This window comes from Phoca vitulina, unplaced genomic scaffold (assembly GCF_004348235.1).
Source record: "Phoca vitulina isolate PV1807 unplaced genomic scaffold, GSC_HSeal_1.0 scaffold15, whole genome shotgun sequence".
Taxonomy (NCBI): Eukaryota; Metazoa; Chordata; class Mammalia; order Carnivora; family Phocidae; genus Phoca; species Phoca vitulina.
Window position 1 is genome coordinate 30,037,600 of NW_022589718.1, and position 22,272 is coordinate 30,059,871.

Below are 22,272 nucleotides of genomic sequence, written 5' to 3' on the forward strand. Positions count from 1 at the left end.
TTAGTATCCAAAAGATAAAAAATAAAAGGTGTTGGAGAGGATGTGGAGAAAAGGGAACCCTTGTGCACTGTAAGTAGGAATGGAATTGGTGCAGCCACTGTGGAAAGCAGTATGGAGTTTCCTCAAAAAATTAAAAATAGAATTACCATAGGATCCAATTCTACTTCTAGGTATTTATCCAAAGAAAACAAAAATATTAACTCAAAAGAATATCTGCACCCCCATGTTTATTGCAGTGTTATTTACAATAGCCAAGATATGGAAGCCACCTAAGTGCCCAGCAATGGATGAATGGATAAAGAAAATGTGATATATATATATATGGAATATTATTCAGCCATAATAAAAAAGAAACCATTTGATACAACATGGATGGACCTTGAGTGTACATGCTAAGTGAGATAAGACAGAGAAAAACAAATATTGTACGATCTCACTTATGTGGAACTCAACACCACCACCAACCGAAAACAAGCTCACAGAGAACAAAATGGATGAAGAGGGTCAAAAGGTACAAACCTCATTTTATAAAACAAATAAGTCATGGGGATGTGATGCACAGCATGGTGAAAAAAATAAAACAATAAACTAAGAACCCTCCTCCCAACCCCCCAGAAAAAAGATTCAGAAGGTGAATGTGATCAATATTTTGTAAGTCTTGAAGTTTGAAGTAGAATGGTCATAAGCTTACCAACTCAGATAGAATTTATAATTTAGATGGTAAAAAGTAAATTAATATAAGCTTTGTGAAATGTTTAGATTGGATAGAATATTCAGAATCTATACCTTGGGACTGAGAATGGTGGCAGCCGCACTAAGGTATAATGACAGAGTGAGATGACATAACTGAAAAATAGTTCGCTATCATTATTGTCATCATTATTATTATTATCAGGAAAGAAGAAAAAGGTTTTGGATCTAAGGTAAATAACCAAGGATCTATGCTATTATCTTTCTGGGCGATCTAAGCAAAACGAACAACTGAAGGGCACTGAGCCTGCCCCAAGAGTAAGGATGGATTCGCAGAGACATATGTGCACATCTAGTCGGATTTTCTAAATTGTTGTTTGCCTCCTAAGCCAAACTTACTCGCCATTATTTATCTACCTATTATCAATTATTCATTTATAATACCAGAACTTTATGCCACCGAAGTACTAACAACAGAGTCTAAGATCACATTTCACCGACTGCATTTTTCTTTTGTAGGTAAAATAATAACACAGTGGAACTAACAGAGGATGCAGTTATTCCAATGATGTTTCTTTTGATGCCCTTGTGCCAGCATTTCAGTCTTCTCCTTTTTTTTTTTTTTTTAATCGCCTTAAGGATCTTTGGCACAATTTTCACTTGCTCTCCATATTGACCAGTCTTGAGTCCCTCAGGGCACTAGGCAAAATCCATTCACCTGGCTTCCTTTCTTTATTTTCATACCTATATCTTCCCAGGTTTATTGAAGTTGGGTTCACCTACAGAAACCTAACTTTTTCAGTATCAAAATATATACTAATAGAATCCACTTCCCCTTCCTTTAACTTGCCCTCAGCTGCTGAGGACTGGCCTTAGGTGGATCTCAGGCTATTAATCCTGCCAGTAATAATATTAACACTTATTTAACATTTTCTGTGTCCTTTGCAAAGACTTCAAAAGATCATCTCATTTAATTTTCACAAGAACCTTACTGGGCAAGAACTATTGTATATCTTTTACAAAGGAGGGAACTTAAATCTAGAAAGTTTAAAAATACATTTATTAAGGTCACAGATGTGGTGTGGACAGGGGCTGAGATTTGATATCAAAAGGTTAATCCCAATTCACATGTCTTCAACAAAAAGCTGGTGGCCAATCACTATCTGAGACCCTCCTTTTTCCCTCCCGCCAACTTCCCTGTCTTTCACTCTGGTATCTGTTATGTGTTGATTGTCATGGGCACTCAGGTAGGTCTAGACTATAGCCCAGCTACCACTCTTCAGCTCCAGGATGCTCAGTCACAAGGACTGACTATAACTGAGTGATTTCCCCTCCTTAGTTCTAACCAATTTCCTAAGTATAGTTCCAGTTTCTCTGCCTTTGACCCCTAAGCTGTGTAATGAAATATGATATCACAACCACTGCATTTTTTTTTTAAGATTTTATTTATTTATTTGAGAGGGAGGGTCAGAGGGAGAGGGAAAGAGAAAATCCCAGGCTGACTTGGTGCTGAGTACAGAGATCAACTCGGGGCTCAATCCCATGACCCTGAAATCATGACCTGAGCCAAAACCAAGAGTTGGACACCTAACCAAACTGAGCCACCCAGGCGCCCCATATCACAACCACTTCTTACCAGACCAACCCTCCTGAAATGTTACTTCAAATTGTTGGTACACTTTGAAGACATTTTTCAATTGTCTATGTTCTCAGAGTTAACCTGAGGATCTGAAATAATTTTTGCCGACTTTATCCCAAAGTATTTAATGAATTTCTACTGCTTTCAATGTATTTATCCCCATAGAGATTTTTAAAAATCAAAGTCAAGGATTTGAACAACTTTATGCCAATTAACTTGTAAACTTGAAAAGAAATGGACACTCTTTAAAAGAAAATTATAAATTAGCAAAATTTTACTCAAGAATAATTTGAAGTCTGGAAGTAATTATGAAAATCAAACTTTAATTAGCCAAAAGATCTACTCCTATGCTTACCCAGTTTTGATAATGCAGTGAACTATTTTCCCTTTGCATTCCCCTCAAGTGCTTAATGTTCATATCTATATATTGGGATTTCTCTCTCTTTTCTTTTAATTTTTTTAATGTATTGAACCATATCTTGATTCCAAATTATCTGGTATTTATCTGTCTTTGTAGTAGGAAGGTGTAAGTTTTTCACATCAGTCCAATCTACTATAGTGACCACAAATCATTAGATCTATCTATATTTTTTACTCTAAGTTTTGAAAATACTTTAAATATGCTAAATCTATATTAGGACCCTCCAATATTATTTGCATTAAGTAAGTGCATTTCATTACAGATCCCCATATTTTTGGAGAATTTATTGAAGCTCTCAAAGTAATATTACACAATTTATTTAAGAAATCCTGATGCAGACTTTTTCTATATATAAGAATTTCCCGGGGCGCCTGGGTGGCTCAGTTGGTTAAGCTACTGCCTTCGGCTCAGGTCATGATCCTGGAGTCCCGGGATCGAGTCCCGCACCGGGCTCCCTGCTCGGCAGGGAGTCTGCTTCTCCCTCTGACCCTCCCCCCTCTCATGTGCTCTCTCTCTCTCAAATAAATAAAAAATCTTTAAAAAAAAAAGAAAAAAAAAAAAAAGAATTTCCCAAAATTGTGCACAGCAGCATTCCAGTAGACTTTACTTAAGAAAGAAGAGTTCAGGGTCAAGTATCACGTAAAGAACGTCTCTTTTAGAGAGTCACAAAGCACACCAGTATACTGAAGGCTAGAGGATGTCATCCAATAACGAAGCCTGTTTCACTTTGCTCAAATTCATGTACTGCTTCTCAAATGAAGGAATTCTTCATTTATTTTGAATAACCCCCATAAAATAGTATTTGGGAAATACTGTCATCTCTAAAAAGTATTCAACACACATGAGGCAGGCATCCTTTAATGTAGCTTCATCTATCAAATAGGTCTTCCTCTGCTCTTCCATCAAGTTCATTAAAATATTATTCAGAAATCTCAGATCATGTAACCATCCACGAGGAAATTACATCTAGTAGAAATGTGCTTCAATTCTGTATGCCTAAGGGCCCATTTTAAAAGCTATTCTTAAAACGACCATGCAAAAAGGGTATGGGATATAGCGAATGCTAGCTTCTAGGAACACTACATACGTAGAGAGTACAAGAGCTCACTTTGGTTTGCCTCAGCTTTTCAACAGGAATAAATGAGTCATATTGAAACATACTTCCTTTTCATGCATTTTGGTTCCTTTTTTCTGAGAAGATGACCCCCAAATTAGAGGACTATGATTGGAAGGTTATGAGGAGTTGTAAACGATTTTGTTCTCAGTCTGACGTAACTCTTAAATCTTCAGTATGAAACAGTATCTAATACTGGCAGAAGAGTGCTTGTAGTGCTTAGATAAAATGATGACTGACAAAACGTTTCCCCATGGTCATAGTGCTGGAGGGACTGGGACTCTACACTCTCTGCGGCGCTCCGTCCGAACAGCTGCAGAAACTGAATTTTCAGTGGGGGGAACATTGCGTATGAAAAACCACACATCACACATGCACCATTTACAACAGCATGGATGCTGAGCACTGTACACTTTCATATGTTGTTACCTTATTCAGTTTTTGTATTCCTTGACAACCCTCAAGAATAGCTACCCCAGTGGAGATAATCTTCCGATTTCATTAGTAACAAAACGTTGCTTATCACGGTAGCTGAACAAACTCTTATTATATTTAAAGCGATTTGTATCAGTGCCACATCCACCCTGTGGTCATAGAGGGAGGCTACTTGGACAGCTGCCTGGCTGGAAAGCAGGCTTTTGTAGATCACTGATTCTCAAATGGACAAAAAAAATGTACGAAATTTGCTTAGAACCAAAGGTTTGTCAAGAGAAATGGTGTCTGTGAGGAAAAGACTGCACAAATAGCCTCTTAGCAGCCAGAAGGACTACATACCCGAAGGAAACTATAAGCTTTTCGTCCAGATGCTAGATAAGCTTGCCAAGGAACCATATGCTGCTGCTGGAAGAATATTTTCGCAGTTTGGCATCTGGATCATAGAATTACCGTTCAACAGGGAAAATGAGAAGCATATGAAGACGAGAAATAAGATAGTGTCCACACTGCATGAAAATCCAAGGTACACAAAGGTGAATTTCAAATGTCATTTTAATGGAGAGGAAATTTAATTAATTGCTCTGACTACTGTTTACAAGATTTAAGTGGACACAAAGCCTCTTTCTTTTGGAAACAAAGGAATGAGATTAGAGAATTAATATTATAGAGCAACAGTAGCATAACTTTTTGTTGTTGTTTTGTTTGAATCTGATAAACCAAAAACTGCAAGACAGAGAGATTTGGTACAATAGAGGATTTTTTTTTTTTTTTTTTTTTTTTTTTTTTTTGGCCTATTGGTTTCACGCCTTTCCTTTAATTATTTCTGTATTCTACCTTACTTTTCAGGACAAAATAAGTTTAGTGAAATAACTAACTTTTCACTTTTGTTTCATTTTGTTTTTGTTTCTAGGTTATCTGGTATAAAACGTGGCTCACCAGGTCACTGTACTAAAAAGTCTGATACTCATTTTGAAACAGCATTCAGCACCAAGAAAAAAGGGAGTGAAAAGGAATTGATTTCGGCTGATATATTGGGTAGCAAAATGAAATGTGAAGGCTCCATAATTATTTGGATGTGAGATCAATAGACACATTCAAACGGGCAACAAACAAACAAAACAAAACAAACATTGCACCAAGAATTTAATTTAGTCACATTATATTGGTATAAATGTGTCCTTTTGAAAGAGAATGTTGAAGTTTATACAATTTTGTGAGAGCAATCAGCAGATATCCTAGAATTTATTCTAATTCTCACCTTTGGACTATTATACTCTAGTGGCTAATTAATAGCACTTAAAATTTTCTGTCCTTCGTTGTAGTAGCTAGTCAGTCATAGGTCAGTGTATCTGCTTGAAACAGCTGAAACACTTTCATGTTAAGAAATCTTGGGATAATGCATGGAAAGGGTCAGACATTTCTTTGCCCTTTGCCTTCCCCCTACTTTAGAAATAGATCCCATGTTTTTTAATTATAACAGAGGTTGTCACTACAATAATGAGTTCTCTATCTGCATTTGGTTTCAAATTCAGATAGATAATGGAGGTTAGAGAAGGTGAAATTTTTCTCTGGCTGTGTTTACATGTTGCCAAAACAACTCTTCTTTTCAGTCAATTTAGGGGGAAAAATCAGTGAAATAATTTATTTGTTGTCAGGTAGCAACCAATTGACAGAATTTCCCACCTCTGACCAGTTTAATATTGTGTAAAACACAATTACATCAGGTGGATTATTTCAGTTAATTGTCTCTCTTTCCATTACTAATCTCCATTTATCTTGTTCATATCTGGTTCTAAAAGCAGCTAATTAATTGCAACCTACTTTATAATTTTCATTTTGAGTTCATACATGTCATATTATGATTGTGGCCAGTAGGGCAGATCTTGGTGTCCCCATTTTTCAGATTAAAAGTATTGACCCAGATGGAAGGTAAACGATTTCTACGAAGTCATTTAACTAGAAGCACAACATGGGTCATCTGATTCCTGGACCAACACACACACACGCATACACACACACACACTTAATTTTACCCTTTAAGTAATTCTATACAACTGTTTCCATAGTGGAAAAATTAGTGAGATTTTCAATTTGATTATACAGTACCAAACACGCATCTTGTGGAATTAGTCTTTAGACTGAATTGATCAATTTCAACATATATGTATATATATTATACATACACATATATAACATATATACATATATGCACACATATATATATATAATATGCTTATTTAATAAAACTCTTACTTTGTTGAGTGTGTAAAAATGTAGGATTTTGTCTTATAAAATGATTTGATATAATAGTTTTTTTATTTTTTTATTTTTTTAAAGATTTTATTTATTTATTTGAGAGAGAGAGAATGAGAGACAGAGAGCATGAGAGGGAGGAGGGTCAGAGGGAGAAGCAGACTCCCCGCTGAGCAGGGAGCCCGACGCGGGACTCGATCCCGGGACTCCAGGATCATGACCTGAGATGAAGGCAGTCGCTTAACCAACTGAGCCACCCAGGCGCCAGATATAATAGATTTTGTACATTTCTGGGGTTTTGTCATTTATAGATGTCAAAATGATGCATTTAAAGAGGATCTAAATAGCTGTACATCTAGTTTTTTTTTTTTTTTTCAAGATTTTATTTATTTATTTGTCAGAGAGAGAGAGAGAGAGAGAGAGAGAGAGAGCACAAGCAGGGGGAGGGGCAGGCACAAGGTGAAGCCGACTCTCTGCTGAGCAAGGAGCCCAATGCGGGACTTGATCCCAGGACCCTGGGATTATGACCTGAGCAAAAGGCAGACACTTAACCAACTGAGCCACCCAGGTGTCCCACACCTGGTCATTATTAAGGTTAAATGATGGTCAATAGTTAATAAGATTAAAAGTTTGTCTAATGCTTGTGTAAAGAGTAGAAAAGTAAGGACCGAAGATTTAAAGAAAATGATTTTTTTTTTAAAAAGGTTAAAATTATAGATAACAAACACATCTGATTTCACCAAGCTAACAATCTATTTTTCCCTTAAAATATTTTCTATAAGAACTAGACATTTAAACCATTTTTTCTGCTGTAAGTCCTCCGTCTGATTCACATCTGATTTACGGAAGTCATGCAGGTGAGTCACAGGTTGGTGAATCTTATTCAACTTTTGGAAGCTACATTATAGACCTAGGTGCAGAAATGTAAAGTTTTTTTGTTACTATCATTGTTGTTCCTGCTTTGCATTATGTGAGACTCTATTTAAACTGGCCCCCAAACCACTCCCTAAACATACATGATTTGAATATTTTTCTGGGAATAGGGCAGAAAACATTTGTGTCTAAGGCACAAAGATAAATTCTCTACTGAAAAGGAATTTCAAAGTTTGATAATTTTGTTTCTCTCTTAGTATTTCTACTTCACAGCATACAGCAAATACGCATTGTATCTCTAGTTATCTGTGATGATGTTGGTGTCTCAAACTAGATGTTCAATGACATCCAACTGTCAACAAGAAGACATTTAAAATTGTGCTCAGGGGTCTTTCACTCATTCCCCCGCCCCTTTGTAAGCCTCTGCCACACAAACATGCATTATATTATTTATATATAAAGAGCATATGTTTGAGCGATACATGTTTTATGTATGTTGCCAAAGGCTGTTCCCAAAGAAAAATGTTTATTTAAAGCCATAAAAAATGTGAATATTTGGTATATTACTGTTATCTGCATAATATTTTCTTAATCTCCTAGCTTCAAGGGCAAAGTTTGGCCATTACAATAATATAATATTTCTTTATCCTCAGAATACAATTTTAGAGATTCTTATACATAAAAGCAACCAAATGGAAACTCCAAATTATCATCAATACTCTCAATGTGTTCTTATATTAAAATTAAAGTCCCTGAAGAAAAGACAAGACTGGCTGCCTTCCAAGAATAGACTTGCATCTTCCCGCCTAAGCCGTGTCACCTTTCTTTGTTGCAGGCATTTGGGACATGAAGGGTGCTACGAGATTTGCCTGTCAAAAGAAGGCAACTGATGGTCCCTCCCTATAGCGATCCTTGAAAACCATTTTTTAAGCAAAATGTTAAATGCATTAACCTTGCTCTGATCTTGGGAACATCACTGCAAAGCCAGACTCAGGCAGGGATAATTGAAAGGTATGAATTTTTATATAGGTTTAGCTGTTAAAGTATTTTTCCAGAGGCAAAGCCAAAGGCTAAATGTGTGCCACACATTCACCTACCAGGCTGTGGGTTGCCCACTGCCTCAGCTCAGCCAACCACAAATGAACAGAGGGCTCATGACTGAGTTCTTGGCATAATTTATATGTGTCTTGTTCCTTTCATTTGTACTTACTCTGCACATGTTCTTGTTATGAAAGTTGGGACTGCTTCTAAACTTCAGTTTTAAGCCAGGAATAAATACAAAATGTTGCTAACTTAATCTATTTTCAGGCTATGTCTTTTTATTTATCAACATTGTACTTTTCTGTTACTAGTAACATATGCTGTGGTTTAAATTCTGCCCCTAACAGGTACCATTAGGATAGTCCACAGACTGTGGATCAACTGCACGATGCAAACTTACTGCTCTCCTACTTTAAATGAAAATGTATATTCAGCAGAAGGATCACAAATATTCCAAAGCAATTTGTTTGTAGTTTGATTCACTGAAATGCCGCTGGGCTTGACCAAACAAGACTCTCATGGCAAATTTCTGTTGTGTTTCATTCACACGTTCAGTGGACAGAATGCTAAGGTCGGCTTCAGAGAGACGAAGCTGCCCTTGCGTTCTAACTCTCAAAAGGGTGATACCATTGACAAGACCCAGGAGAAAATTCCTGTCTCTAATGAGGTTTTGATTCAGGAACCATTTTTATTGATCATAACATCCTCATCTGATATTTGGCTCCTTGAAGACTCGATCACATCATATGAAGAGGTATATTTTCTGGGATAGATAAAGCCAATGAGTATCTTCTTAAAAAAAAAAAATCAAAACCACAAACAAACCTCCATCTTCTTGCCTATATTCCCGTTTAATATGCCGTGTACTTTGTCGAAGAGCACATTTTCAAAAATGAAAAGCTGTCTTTGTGTGCAACAACCCTAATATTTAAGCTATTATTAAAAAAATAAGGATGTGAGTTTTAAATGTTTTTAGCAATCATTAGCTACATGGCATAGAACGATTTATAATCAATTTAAAATTAAAGTGTCAAACTGCTAAATAATATTTGAAGTTGAAAAGATATTCTCTAAAATCTCTGTAGGATTATTGAAAACAAATTCACTGAAATGACGCTGAATCTCAAATCAGCAAAAACAGAACATGTTCATAGTGAAATCTGCGTTTGTGTTACTTGTTCTAACGGAAAAAGGAGGCGTCAAGGTTCACACGGAATTTATGTTTGGATATTTCTCAACAGTTAATGGGCTCTTGGGCTGGCTAATGCTTTGTTGTTCTCAAAACATTTTTGGAATCATTAGAAAGAGTTCTCCCAGAATCAACACTAAATATTCGAGAAGAAAGAGAAATTATTGCTGCAAGTTCAAATATTATCTTGGTAAAAATTCCCATATCGCTCAATTAAGTAATAGAATGGAAAACTCTATTAATAATAGCTGTTTCACACAACCTCTTTCATCTATATGCAAAGAATGTAATATCTGACTTCTTTTTTTTTATTATTAACATAATGTATTATTTGTTTCAGTGGTACAGGTCTGTGATTCATCGGTCTTACACAATTCACAGCATTCACCATAGCACATACCCTCTCCAATGTCCATCACTCAGCCACCCCATCTCTCCTACCCCCTCCACTCCAGCAACCCTCAGTTTGTTTCCTGAGATTAAGAGTCTCTTATGGTTTGTCTCCCTCTCTGGTTTCATCTTGTTTCATTTTTCCCTCCCTTCCCCTATGATCCTCTGTCTTGTTTCTCAAATTCCTCATATCAGTGAGATCATAAGATAATTGTCTTTCTCTGATTGACTTATTTCACTTAGCATAATACCCTCTAGTTCCATCCATGTCATTGCAAATGGCAAGATTTCATTTTTTGATGGCTGCATAATATTCCATTGTATATATATGCACCACATCTTCTTTATCCATTCATCTGTTGATGGACATCTAGGCTCTTTCCACAGTTTGGCTATTGTGGACATTGCTGCTATAAACATTGGGCTGCACGTACCCCTTCACATCCCTACATTTGTATCTTTGGGGTAAATACCCAGTAGTGCAACTGCTGGGTCGTATGGTAGCTCTATTTTCAACTTTCTGAGGAACCTCCATACTGTTTTCCAGAGTGGCTGCACCAGCTTGCATTCCCACCAACAGTGTAGGAGGGTTCCCCTTTCTCCGCATCCCCGCCAACATCTGTCGTTTCCTGACTTGTTAATTTTAGCCCTTCTGACTGGTGTGAGGTGGTATCTCATTGAGGTTTTGATTTGTAATACCTGATTTCTTATTGTAAACTTTTGGGGTTAGTTTTAGTCATGGACCTGTGGGTAGACAAAATAAAACTTCCAAGAGTAATCGGGACAAGAGTTAATGGGTCCGGATAAGAAGCAGAAGAATGGGACAGACTCAGCAGGGCAGAGGCTGTGCAGAGTTGAGGAGGCAGTGAGAGTCTCTGTCCTCCACAAGGCACTGTTTTTTCTAAAAGCTGGGGACTGGCAGCTTCATTGACTAGTTTTTTTTTAATTGTCCTATAATTACTAATGAGCTAATATTGTTGGAGGTTCTACAAAAACCCCAAAACGTTTCACTCTCACATTTCAGATCGACATTGATTGGCACTATCTTCAAAGATTATCTCCCCTGAAGAGATTACCTGGGGTTGTATTCCCTCCCTAGGGCTGCCGTAACAAAATTTCACAAACTAGATTGCTTAAAACTACAGATATTAATTCTCTCATAGTTCTGGAGGCTGGAAATCTGAAGTGAAGGTTTTGGCACAATTGGTTCATTCTGGTGGCTCTGAGAATCTGTTCCACATCTCTCCCCTGGCATTGAGCCCTTCCCAGCAATCCTTGGAATTCCTTTGCTTGTAGCTGCATCACTCCAATGTCTGTCTCTTTCTACATTTTGTTCTCTTCTATCTGTGTGCCTGAGACTTGACACAACTTTCTCATAAGGACACTAGGTGTTGAATTTTGGGCCTTACTCAGTGTAACTTCATCTTAACTAATCACATACACAGAGACACAATTTCCAAATAAGATCATAAATTCAGGTTCCAGGTAGATGTGATTTTTTTTGTGTGTGTGGAAGGGGACAACATTCAACCCAGTGCAATGGTCTATATTCAATTTAAAACAGCATCTTATCTTAAAGGAAAAAGGTCCCCCACCAAAAAAAAAAAAAAATCATTACATATCTATTTTTTCCTTCTAGGGTTGGAATTCCCATTTTAAGGACAAGAACTGATTGATCTAGGGATTTAGATTGGAGGCTTCTGCAGAGCTGATCACAGATTCTCTGGAACTCTAATCTATATCCATGAGTTAATAAGCACAAGGTTTTTCAATGGTCCGTAAGAACCCCTCCAAGGAATACTTCCTTATAGCACCATGCAAGGAAGACTTATGCTGTAGATTTTCCATGTCAGGATGATTTAGGTCGATAAGGTGACTGAAAGAAGCTTGAGCTGGGTTAGAAATGTTGGTATTCACTGGGGCATGCATACTCCTTTCCCCCGAACATATGATTATTTGTTATCCATAGAGGGAAGGAATATCTCTGCACAATAGTCTTATAATTGTTGCTAAATATCCTATGGATATTTAGGATCCATCCTGATAGTCTCCTTCTTGTGAAAGCTAAATCACCTTTGGTTTAGTGTTCAGAAAGTAAGGGTAGCAGACTTAAAAAACAAATAACAATAAAATGTACAAGCCTACATGTAATTGGAGAGTAACTAGACATCAAGAGTTGAATCTATTAATGAAGAAGAAATGTTTTAAAAATTGGAGAACCTGAATTTACTTGAATTTCTGATGAGTATATTTTGTCATGATATGTCTGTACTTCCAAATATACAGGTTTGATATAAATGGGGTTCATTTATATCAGCAAAGTAGCTGATATCAAGGATGTACTCACTTGCCTTTTGACATATAGAAGTGGACTAACAAATAAGCCAACAAACCATTAAACATTCGCCTTATCAAATTACAAAATAGCACACTCAATAACAAGTGCGTTAACAAGTCCTACCCACCTCTAATGTTCTGTGTCAGGAGTGGAGTAGAGTATGTCCAAAGTTGATTCGTGGTTATATATTTCAGCTTGCTACCAGTCTTTTTGCATCAAATCTTGATCTGAACTGATGTGAAACTATTTGTATTTTATGTTTCCCCTTTAGTGTGAATATTCACACATTTCTCTGCAGAATCCTCATGAGTTTCATTACACCGTGTGGCCCCAGTCCACTTCTGGTGTTTCACGGAAATAGCACGTTCTAAAATTAAAAAAAAAAAAAAAAAATCCAACTCCAAATCACACCAAGCCCCTTTAAAAAAAAGATCATGGAACTGTATCTTTATTTTAAAGGCAAACATTGGCAGTGTATTCATTTGCTAGGGCTTCCATAACAAAACACCACAGACTGAGTGATTTAAACAACAGCAATTTATTTTCTTATGATTCTGGAAGCTGGAAGTCTGAGATCAAAGTATCAGCAGACCTGCTTCCTTCTGAGTCTTTTCTTCTTGGCTTGCAGGTAGCTGACTTCTCACTTTGTCTTTATGTGGTCTTCCCACTGTGTGTGTGTTTGTGTGTGTGTGTGTGTGTGTGTCCTAATCTCCTTTCTCATTACAACACCAATTATACTGGATTAAGGCCCATCTTCTGTTTGTTCATTTGTTTCAAGTTTTTATTTAAATTCTAGTTAGCTAACATATAGTGTAATAGTAGTTTCGGGAGCAAAATTCAGTGATTCATCACTTATATGTAACACCCAGTGCACATCAAGCAAGTGGGATCAGGGCTCATCTTAATGACCCTATTTTAACTTAATGCCTCTTTAAAAGCTCTATCTCCAAATATATTTCCAACCTAAGGTATTGGGGTTTAAGACTTCTTGTAGAGGACACAGTTCAGCTCAAACTAGGTCGGACTTTGTTAGTGGTTCCCTTTATTTTCACTCCAGTGTCTTTTGATTTCTCTAAGAATATGTTTCATGTGCTTCACCATGGAGTAGGACACAATAATGGTACGTTTCAGAAATTATAGAACAAAACAAAGTCCTGCTTAAACAGTTAAGGCCAATATTGAGAGAAAGAAGGGGATTGTTCGCTTTTATTCTGTTTTTACTTTGTTCATACACAGCCTGTAGCTGGAGAATCTAGGGAAAAAATCAAGATTGGATTTAGAGATAGTTGGAGAAACAAGTTCCAATGCCATACCAGAGCTTTCTCCAGGTAGCTGACATAGTGCCCATAAACCTTGCCTGCATGGTCACTGTGATGGAGGTGTGATAAAGGAGAGTTGGATTGTGCCTGAAGGGCCCAACTGTTAAGAATGAGCGGGAATGCACTGTACCATACTTTTTATTTTATTTTATTTTTTCCTCTAGAGAGCGAGCATGAGTGGGGAGGGGAAGACAGAGAGGGAGATTGAGAATCTTAAGCAGGCTCCACATCCAGCAAGGAGCCCAATGCAGGGCTCAATCTCACAATTGTGAGATCATGACCCAGCCAAAATCAAGAATGGACACTTAACCGACTGAGCCACCCAGGTGCCCCAACTGTGCTGTTCTTAATTGAACTTTCACCTAGGTTGCAGTTTGTCTTAGAGCTGCTGGTGAGATCTAGATTTTACCCCATTTACTCTACATTTTACCCCACCCCTTCCCTCAATCAGCTTGGAGCATGAGTGGACTCTGCCCAGGTTTCTTTCAATTACTACCTAGCCAGGATCCCACTTTACAAAAGAAAGGCATTATTCGAGTCTGCTCTTTATTCATTTCAGTTTGATCTGTGTTACGATCACGAAGGAATTCCTCTAAGTTTTTAAAATGTGGATGCCATCTTTTTCTACTTTCTGGCATTAAAGCAGATTTTACTCAACAAACATTCATTTATTCATCCGTTCAGCAAATATATAATGAATGTCTATTATGCACAGGGCACTGTTAAACATCAGGGAGCTTGCTGTGAGGCACAGAATCTTTATATCGACAACATGCCCCTCTCTTAATGAGCCATATAATTGGGATCATTTTAGGAGAAATAGAGCTTTGCTGTCATAATTTGTCTTGGGAAAATTTAGGGGAGGGGAGGAGATACTGAAGACACTGTCTGACTCTTGGTTTCGGCTCAGGTCATGATCTCAAGGTTGTGAGATTGAGCCGTCTGGCTCCGTGCTCAGTGGGGAGTCTGCTTGAGATTCTCTCTCCCTTTCTCTCTGTCCCTCCACTGTCACCACCCCATGTGCACTCTCTCTCAAATATATAAATAAATCTTTAAAAAATATATCACACATGTGAAATGGCAGCATGGAGAACTTTGCAGAATTAATCATCAGTGAGACAGCCACAACTGGTGGGAATTATAAAAACAACGATTTGGGGTCTCTGGAAATTGTCCTAAGAGCATAAGGGAGTGAAGAAGCATTTATTAAAGAAAATCTAATAAATTTCAGTAATGACAGTGAGAATGTGGCACTTGAATGACAACATGCTCCCTCCCCCCGATTCCCAGCTTAGACAGAAGGAACCTCCATTCTGGGCACATATGGCCAAGAAGATGGAGCTCCCTGTTTCCTAGTTCACACTCAAAAGCTATAGGACACCCCCTTTAGGGGCAGGTACTCGGTATTTCTTATCCTCCCCTCCAAGCTGTGTTTCAGAGGCTAAAATCCAGGCAAGTGTGACGGAAAGGCAGGGTGCCCCCAGCTTCACCCAGTCCACATTCATAGGGCGTGTGTTCTACCTTAGACAGGACAGATTTCTCAGTATGCAGGGATCCGTGCTGCCCTTGTCTCAGCTCCCAGAGCAGAGTCCACACCAGGTGAAGCAAGGCAGAAACCAGAGGCTACTGCCCCTGGCCAGTACCTTGCTCATAAAACAAGATAGCTCCTCTTAGAGAAGCAGACCACTGTCCAGCCTCTGGCTCCAAAGCAGTGGCTTAGAGACTTTTACCAGGGGAAGAGGCAGGCCACAGATGTAATATAGTTCAGAATTCTTCCCCAGAGGAACTGATTATTCTTAGAAAACAGTATGGGGAATTTCAAGCTGAAGAGTGTTCAAGAAAACAATGAAAATTTTGGTAGTAAATTAGGAGGAAGCTGCCTCCATGAACAACAAGCTAAACTATAAACAATCCAGCTCACCAATGAGAACTAAGAGAAGAGACAGCTAAGGAGAGTCTTCCTTAAGTCAAAATAACCTTCATAAATTGCTCAACGATACTATTCGTGCAAAGAGGCCCAAATTTCATCAAATCAGACTGTGGAGTTTTATATCACAAGGCATGGTTGAAAACAACACAGTCAGTATTATTAATAGATATTCCAGCTGAAGTAGAATCTCAGGTTCAGGCTTAAAACCTCCATATGAACAAATCAATGCTGTAGTAATCTGTTCAATGTTAAACATGCTAAGGAAGCTCAGTGACAATATTCAGAAATAAGAAATAAACAGTTCACTCAGGGGAAAAAGGAAAAGATAATTCCTTTACAACTTAATTTGCAATTTACAGGAACTAGAAAATATAGAAAATATTGAGTTTTCTATTAGCATTTTGTGAAGCTTTTCTTTTGATTACTTTCATCATTGCCATCTTTTGTTATCACTGAAATCTCACTGAAAATGTTTAGTTTTGAGGGAATTTTGAGATGAGAGCCCAGTAAGAAGAGCAGAATGGGAAACAGATCATTTCCTAACAAATAGATGTGGTGACAGTGGGATTGGAAAATGTTGAGGGATATAAATAAGAGTGTAGGTTCACCCATGAAAAGAGTAACATGAAAGGGTGGAAGGGAGTGATTATGAATATTTGCTTAATTTCTAAATGTGAAAAGAAGCAAACAAAACAGATCTAGCTGGCTACATTTGGGAAAGTAAGTAGCATTACTTTAATAATAATAGTCTGTGAATTCCAAAGTTGCTTATCATGCATATCTATTTAATGTTTCATATCTTGACCTTGGATAAATTGCCTACACTCTTCTTATCATAATGTCATCTTTAATAAAATTGTAAAAAACTTTTACCTCACAGAATTGCACTGAAGGTTTCCTTTGATTGAATGTAAAAGTCTTTTGAGTCTGTTTGTAACTGATGCCACAATAGATTGATTGATTTAGTCATTGCAATAAAACACCTGTCAATTTGATAAAGTGATAAAAATTGCTATTTTCACGTATCACTACTGAAAACTCATTGCTTCCATTTTCACTTTTTCACAAACTATAATACTGGACAGCACTTAGAGCATGTATTCAATTCATCCATATGCAATCTTATGTACGTACATGCGCAATGCTTCTGTGTCTCTTAGGTCCTTTAAGACGGAGTAGACTAATGACAATCAAATATCAACTAATTTGTGATTTTTGGTTTATTCCCATTCAATTTTTGTCTCAACTAATTCCTTACTAAAGACACTGCATTTGTTCTCTTGACTGGGAGACAGAAGAAGATAGACAGGCTAGAGTCACCAAATCATGGAAGAAGATCATTTTGGACTGTACAAGAAAGACAAGGAAAATTTAATCCCATTAAGATGAAAACTTGGCATTTACCTTAACTCATCTACATAGCAACAAATTAGTAAATTTGTAAAATAAATGCGTAAAATGAGAAGGCTGGACTCACTAAGAAAAATTACAATTTCCAAGTTGCTTATATTATTACTGATTAAAAATCTGCTTGGTAAAAATTACTATGGATCTCTAAAATCAGACATAAAAATTTTGTAATTAATTTAGGCCAAAGAAATGAACTTTAATTTTCCAATTACACCTATGAAGACAAGTTTTACAGAGTTTATGTAAAGTATCAGCGATTCTAAATTACCTTGAGAAAAATCACTAAGTTGATCATTTTTGAAATAACTTTTGTAGTTACTAATATTCGACATGCATATTTTTCCCATCTATTTACATCATTTATGTCCCTTGTCCCTACAAAAGTATACTACTTTAAGAAAGTCTAATTTGTGTAACCTGAATATCATCTTAGGGAAATATTTTATTCATTTAAGTTTAAATAATACAACACTAGTTTAAAAAATCAGAGAATAGAATGGCCCTTTTGGTTAGTCTTGGATCATATTCACATCTCAAGATATTTACTTATTTACATCAGCAAACTCTCTTGCCATATACAGGTTTCAGGAATTAGGACATGACCATCATTGGGAGGCCATTATTCTGCCTTTCAAAAATTCCTGGCAGGTTTTCTCTTGTGTATTAATTTTGATCTCCAAATGTTGCACGCATTTTGGCTTCTTTTTTCTCACTTCTACTCACCAAAACCCATTTCGGTTTTATGCTCGCCTTTCCACTGACCTGTTCATCCTAAAGTCTCGAATGACTTTCTTTTACTAACTATAATTAGAAATTGTCAATATTCGTCTTACTTGATTTCTTATTAATTTTTGGCACAGTTCACTACTCACATCTTAAAAAAATTTCTCCCACTATTTCCATAACACTAAAGCTCAAACTAGGAGATGGCCAGGCTTCCATTGCTAGACCTTCCTCCCCTCCCACCATTGAAATGTCAGATCTCAGAACTGTTGAAGATGATCTTCAGTTGATATCATGTACACATTCTGTGAGGAAATATTCTCTAACCTCAATCTTTCAGTGTTGTTTTGGAAGATAACATTGTTGCCTACCTCACTACCATTTCTCCCCTTTCTCTCGCTGTAAGAACTCTTTTTAAAATTTAGATTTAAGCATCTTTCATGAATGGGTGGCCTTTTCCCAGACCAGAAAGTGGGTGAATCCTTATTAGCATAAACCAAACATGGTAATTCTAGTCCTCTTGGCACCAGTTGGCTTAGATATGGAAAATGTAAATAGATATTTGCATCTGGGCAATGCAAAAGGGTAAGGGCAATGCAAGGGGAAGTTGGCTTGAAATTTCATGGTAAGTTTTCTGCATATGGAAAGAGACATCTCTTTCTGTGTTTGGAAGAGATGACCTGAGTTGCAACAACCATCTCAAAAACTGCATTCTTGTGGATGGCATAGTAGATAAAAGAACCTTGACTGAGCAGCTGATTTACCTGAGTTCATGCTGTCCTTAATCCCAAATGTCTTGTTATGTGAGATTATTTTTTTCCTGTTTAAATTTGTTACTCATACCCAAAAGAACCCACAATGGAAAAAAATCATCTTATAATCAATGATTGCATATTAATATAATCAGTTACATAGTATCTTCAGAGAGGTATGAGTATATAGGTATGGTCAGTGTGTGTGTGTGTGTGTGTGTGTGTGTGTGTGTGTGTGTGCTTGTCCAAAAAAAAAAAAAAAGTATTTTTCTAAATACAGAAAAGATCTTTCTTGAGAGGAAATGATCTTGAGCAGTTTCTCAAATTATCTGTGATGAGTACCAGTGTTATTTTTTCCCTAATTCTTTATAGCCTAATATTTTGGTAATAAAAGAAATCACATGCTTGAATGTCACTGCAAGGTCAGATTTGCTTTAAAAATATTTAAATGACTACCCTCAATTTCTGTCCATATTTTAAAGCAGACGAGCAACTGTTTGTGGACTATATCTTTTTTTTTTTTAAGATTTTATTTATTTAAAAGAGAGAGATCACAGAAGCAGAGGGAGAAGCAGACTTGCCGCCGAGCAGAGAGCCTGATGAGGGGCTTGATCCCAGGACCCCGAGATCATGACCGGAGCCGAAGGCAGATGCTTAACCAACTGAGCCACCCAGGTGCCCCTGTTTGTGGACTATATCTTAAGAGGAACTGATGTAGTGTGAGTCCCACGTTCAAAGTAATTACCATATGCTTGGGATTTAAACTCTTTTAAAATTTCTTCTGTAGTTTGGGAGTTTTGTTTTGTTTTTGTTTTGCTCATCAAACCAATAATTTTCTCCAGAAACATGAATTTTTAATGTGAACAAATATACATGAGAATCCAAGTATTCTGTCTTTTATTTCCTCAACAGCTGATGCTAATATAAACAAGTGCTATTTTTGTGTGGCTCATATGTACACTTATAGTGCATGGTTATTTAATTTTTTTTCAGAAATTTTTTTTTAGAAGGGAGGTGCACATCGTTTGGTCCAATTCCCAAGGTAGAATTACATCACAGTTCTTAGAAGTGGCCCTAATTTACAGTTTTTATCCTTAAAGAAGCTAGTTTAAACTGTTTATATCATCAATATTGTTCCAACAATGCAATGAAATTGTCCCCTTTGTGTCATTTAACTTGTACTGGTAGTGTGGGTTAGATCTTATAGCTGGGGTAGGGCCAATCCTTATATAAGCCCTGGAAACTTATAGGTAAATGACGTCTCTTTCTGCCCATCATCCTCTAGGTTCAGGAAAGCCCTTGAACCAGACTGTGTTAATCTGGCGAAGCTGATCAGAGAGGTCTGTGTTTGTGTCTGAAGTTTGTCACTCTGTAGTTATACCCTAAATTTATAAAACTTAGTTCATAAAATGCTTCCTGGTTGAAACAAAAACTAGCAAACCACATTCAGATTAGCCTACATGCATAACTTTCCAGCCAGATATGTAAAAGCCTGGGTTTTGAAGGGCCAGTGGAACTTTCTGAAGGTCTGAAGTGACTCTTAATTATTCAGACTTTCCCATCTGAATCTATTCATTTACATGTGCCATCCTGTGTCCTAGAGGATGTAGCTGATCTTCCTGCTGAAGCACGGACTTTCCTCTATATCCTTTAATTTATATAGTGATATTTCTTTCTGGTCCTTTTGAGGGGCATTGTAATGCATATTTACTTATATTCATTCACATTTGAAAAAAAAAATTGTGTTATTTGGTAGGTCAAGAAGATAAATATTTCCCATACAACACCCACACAGTTCAAGGCACAGATTGTCAAGGAAGGATTTATTTGATGCGTAGTTTCATGAAAGGCAGACCTTCGTCTGTAAAAGAAAATATAATATTTGCTATCTTTTTCTATCAACCATTTAACGATGTTCACCGAGCTATGACTGCCATGCAAAGTGGATGGAATACAGAGATCAACAAGATGCCCTTGAACTTGTTCATTTAACTGGAGGAAGACGAGGCACAATCTCAGGTCTTTAGAATGTGTGACAGAAAACATTTTTTTAAATTAAAATAATTAAGATTTTCTAATATTCTTTCTCAAACATGTGTCTTAAGGGAAATTAATCAAATTGCTTTAAATTCACAAGGGAGATATGAAAAATAGTTGATCAGGAATATGATCGCTCTTTTGGTTGTGTTGTTTCTGCCTGTTTTTCAATTTTTTGTTATGGTAAGTTTTATTGAAAACTGAAATTAGTTCATGAGTGGGAATTTATCATCCTGTTTTTGATCCCACTGTCTTAAATGATAACACCACCACTCAACAGTTATTCTCAGTAAAATTATTTCCATGAATCCCCCAGGCTACCTTAAATCTCACTCATTTCAAGAAATTATCGTGACCATGGATATGTTTTTCTCCCCACATGATATTAATTTCCGTGGCATTTCTTTTTGTGATTTACTTTATCATGAAACTTAAGTTGCTATTTAATTCCATGTATTTTTCTCTCCAATGAGAGATGCGTTTCCTGTACCTGATACTTGCTAGAAGGTGGGATATATAGTCCATGCTCAACAAGTAGTTTCTGAATGCACAGAATTAAGATTTCCTTGGCCAGAGGCACCTGGTGGCTCAGTTAAGTAAGTGCCCTATTCTTGATCTCAGCTCAGGTCATGATCTCACAGTTGTGAGTTAAAGCCCAGAGTTAGGTTCCAAGCTGGGCGTTGGGTTACAAGTTGGGCATTGGGTTACACGCTGGGCATGGAGCCTACTTAAAAAAGAAATTTCCTGGGCCAACTTTGAGGAATATCAATACTGGAAAGCTAATGCCCTCCTGAGTGGCAATGATAAGAAATGAGAACGCCAATGGTGTGCAAAGCCATATATATTTATTCAGTTATATTCATGTGGGATCAATCACTATGTATATCTAAGCATTTGTTATTTTTTTTAAATTTTTATTGTTGTGTTAATCCCCATACATTACATCATTAGTTTTAGATATAGTGTTCCATGATTCATTGTTTGTGCATAACACCCAGTGCTCCATGCAGAATGTGCCCTCTTTTTTTTTTTTTTAAAGATTTTATTTATTTATTTGACAGAGAGAGACACAGTGAGAGAGGGAACACAAGCAGGGGGAGTGGGAAAGGGAGAAGCAGGCTTCCCACGGAGCAGGGAGCCCGATGCGGGGCTCGATCCCAGGACCCTGGGATCATGACCTGAGCCGAAGGCAGACGCTTAACGACTGAGCCACCCAGGCACCCAGAACGTGCCCTCTTTAATACCCATCACCAGGCTAACCCATCCTCCCACGCCCCTCCCCTCTAGAACCCTCAGTTTGTCTTTCAGAGTCCATTGTCTCTCATGGTTCGTCTCCCCCTCCGATTTCACCCCCTTCATTCTTCCCCTCCTGCTATCTTCTTCTTTTTTTTTTTTAACATATAATGTATTATTTGTTTCAGAGGTACAGGTCTGTGATTAAACAGTCTTGCACAATTCACAGAGCTCACCATAGCACATACCCTCCCCAATGTCTATCACCCAGCCACCCCATCCCTCCCACCCCCACCACTCCAGCAACCCTCAGTTTGTTTCCTGAGATTAAGAATTCCTCATATCAGTGAGGTCATATGATACATGTCTTTCTCTGATTGACTTATTTTGCTCAGCATAACACCCTCCAGTTCCATCCACGTCGTTGCAAATAGCAAAATCTCATTCCTTTTGATGGCTGCATAATATTCCATTGTATATATATA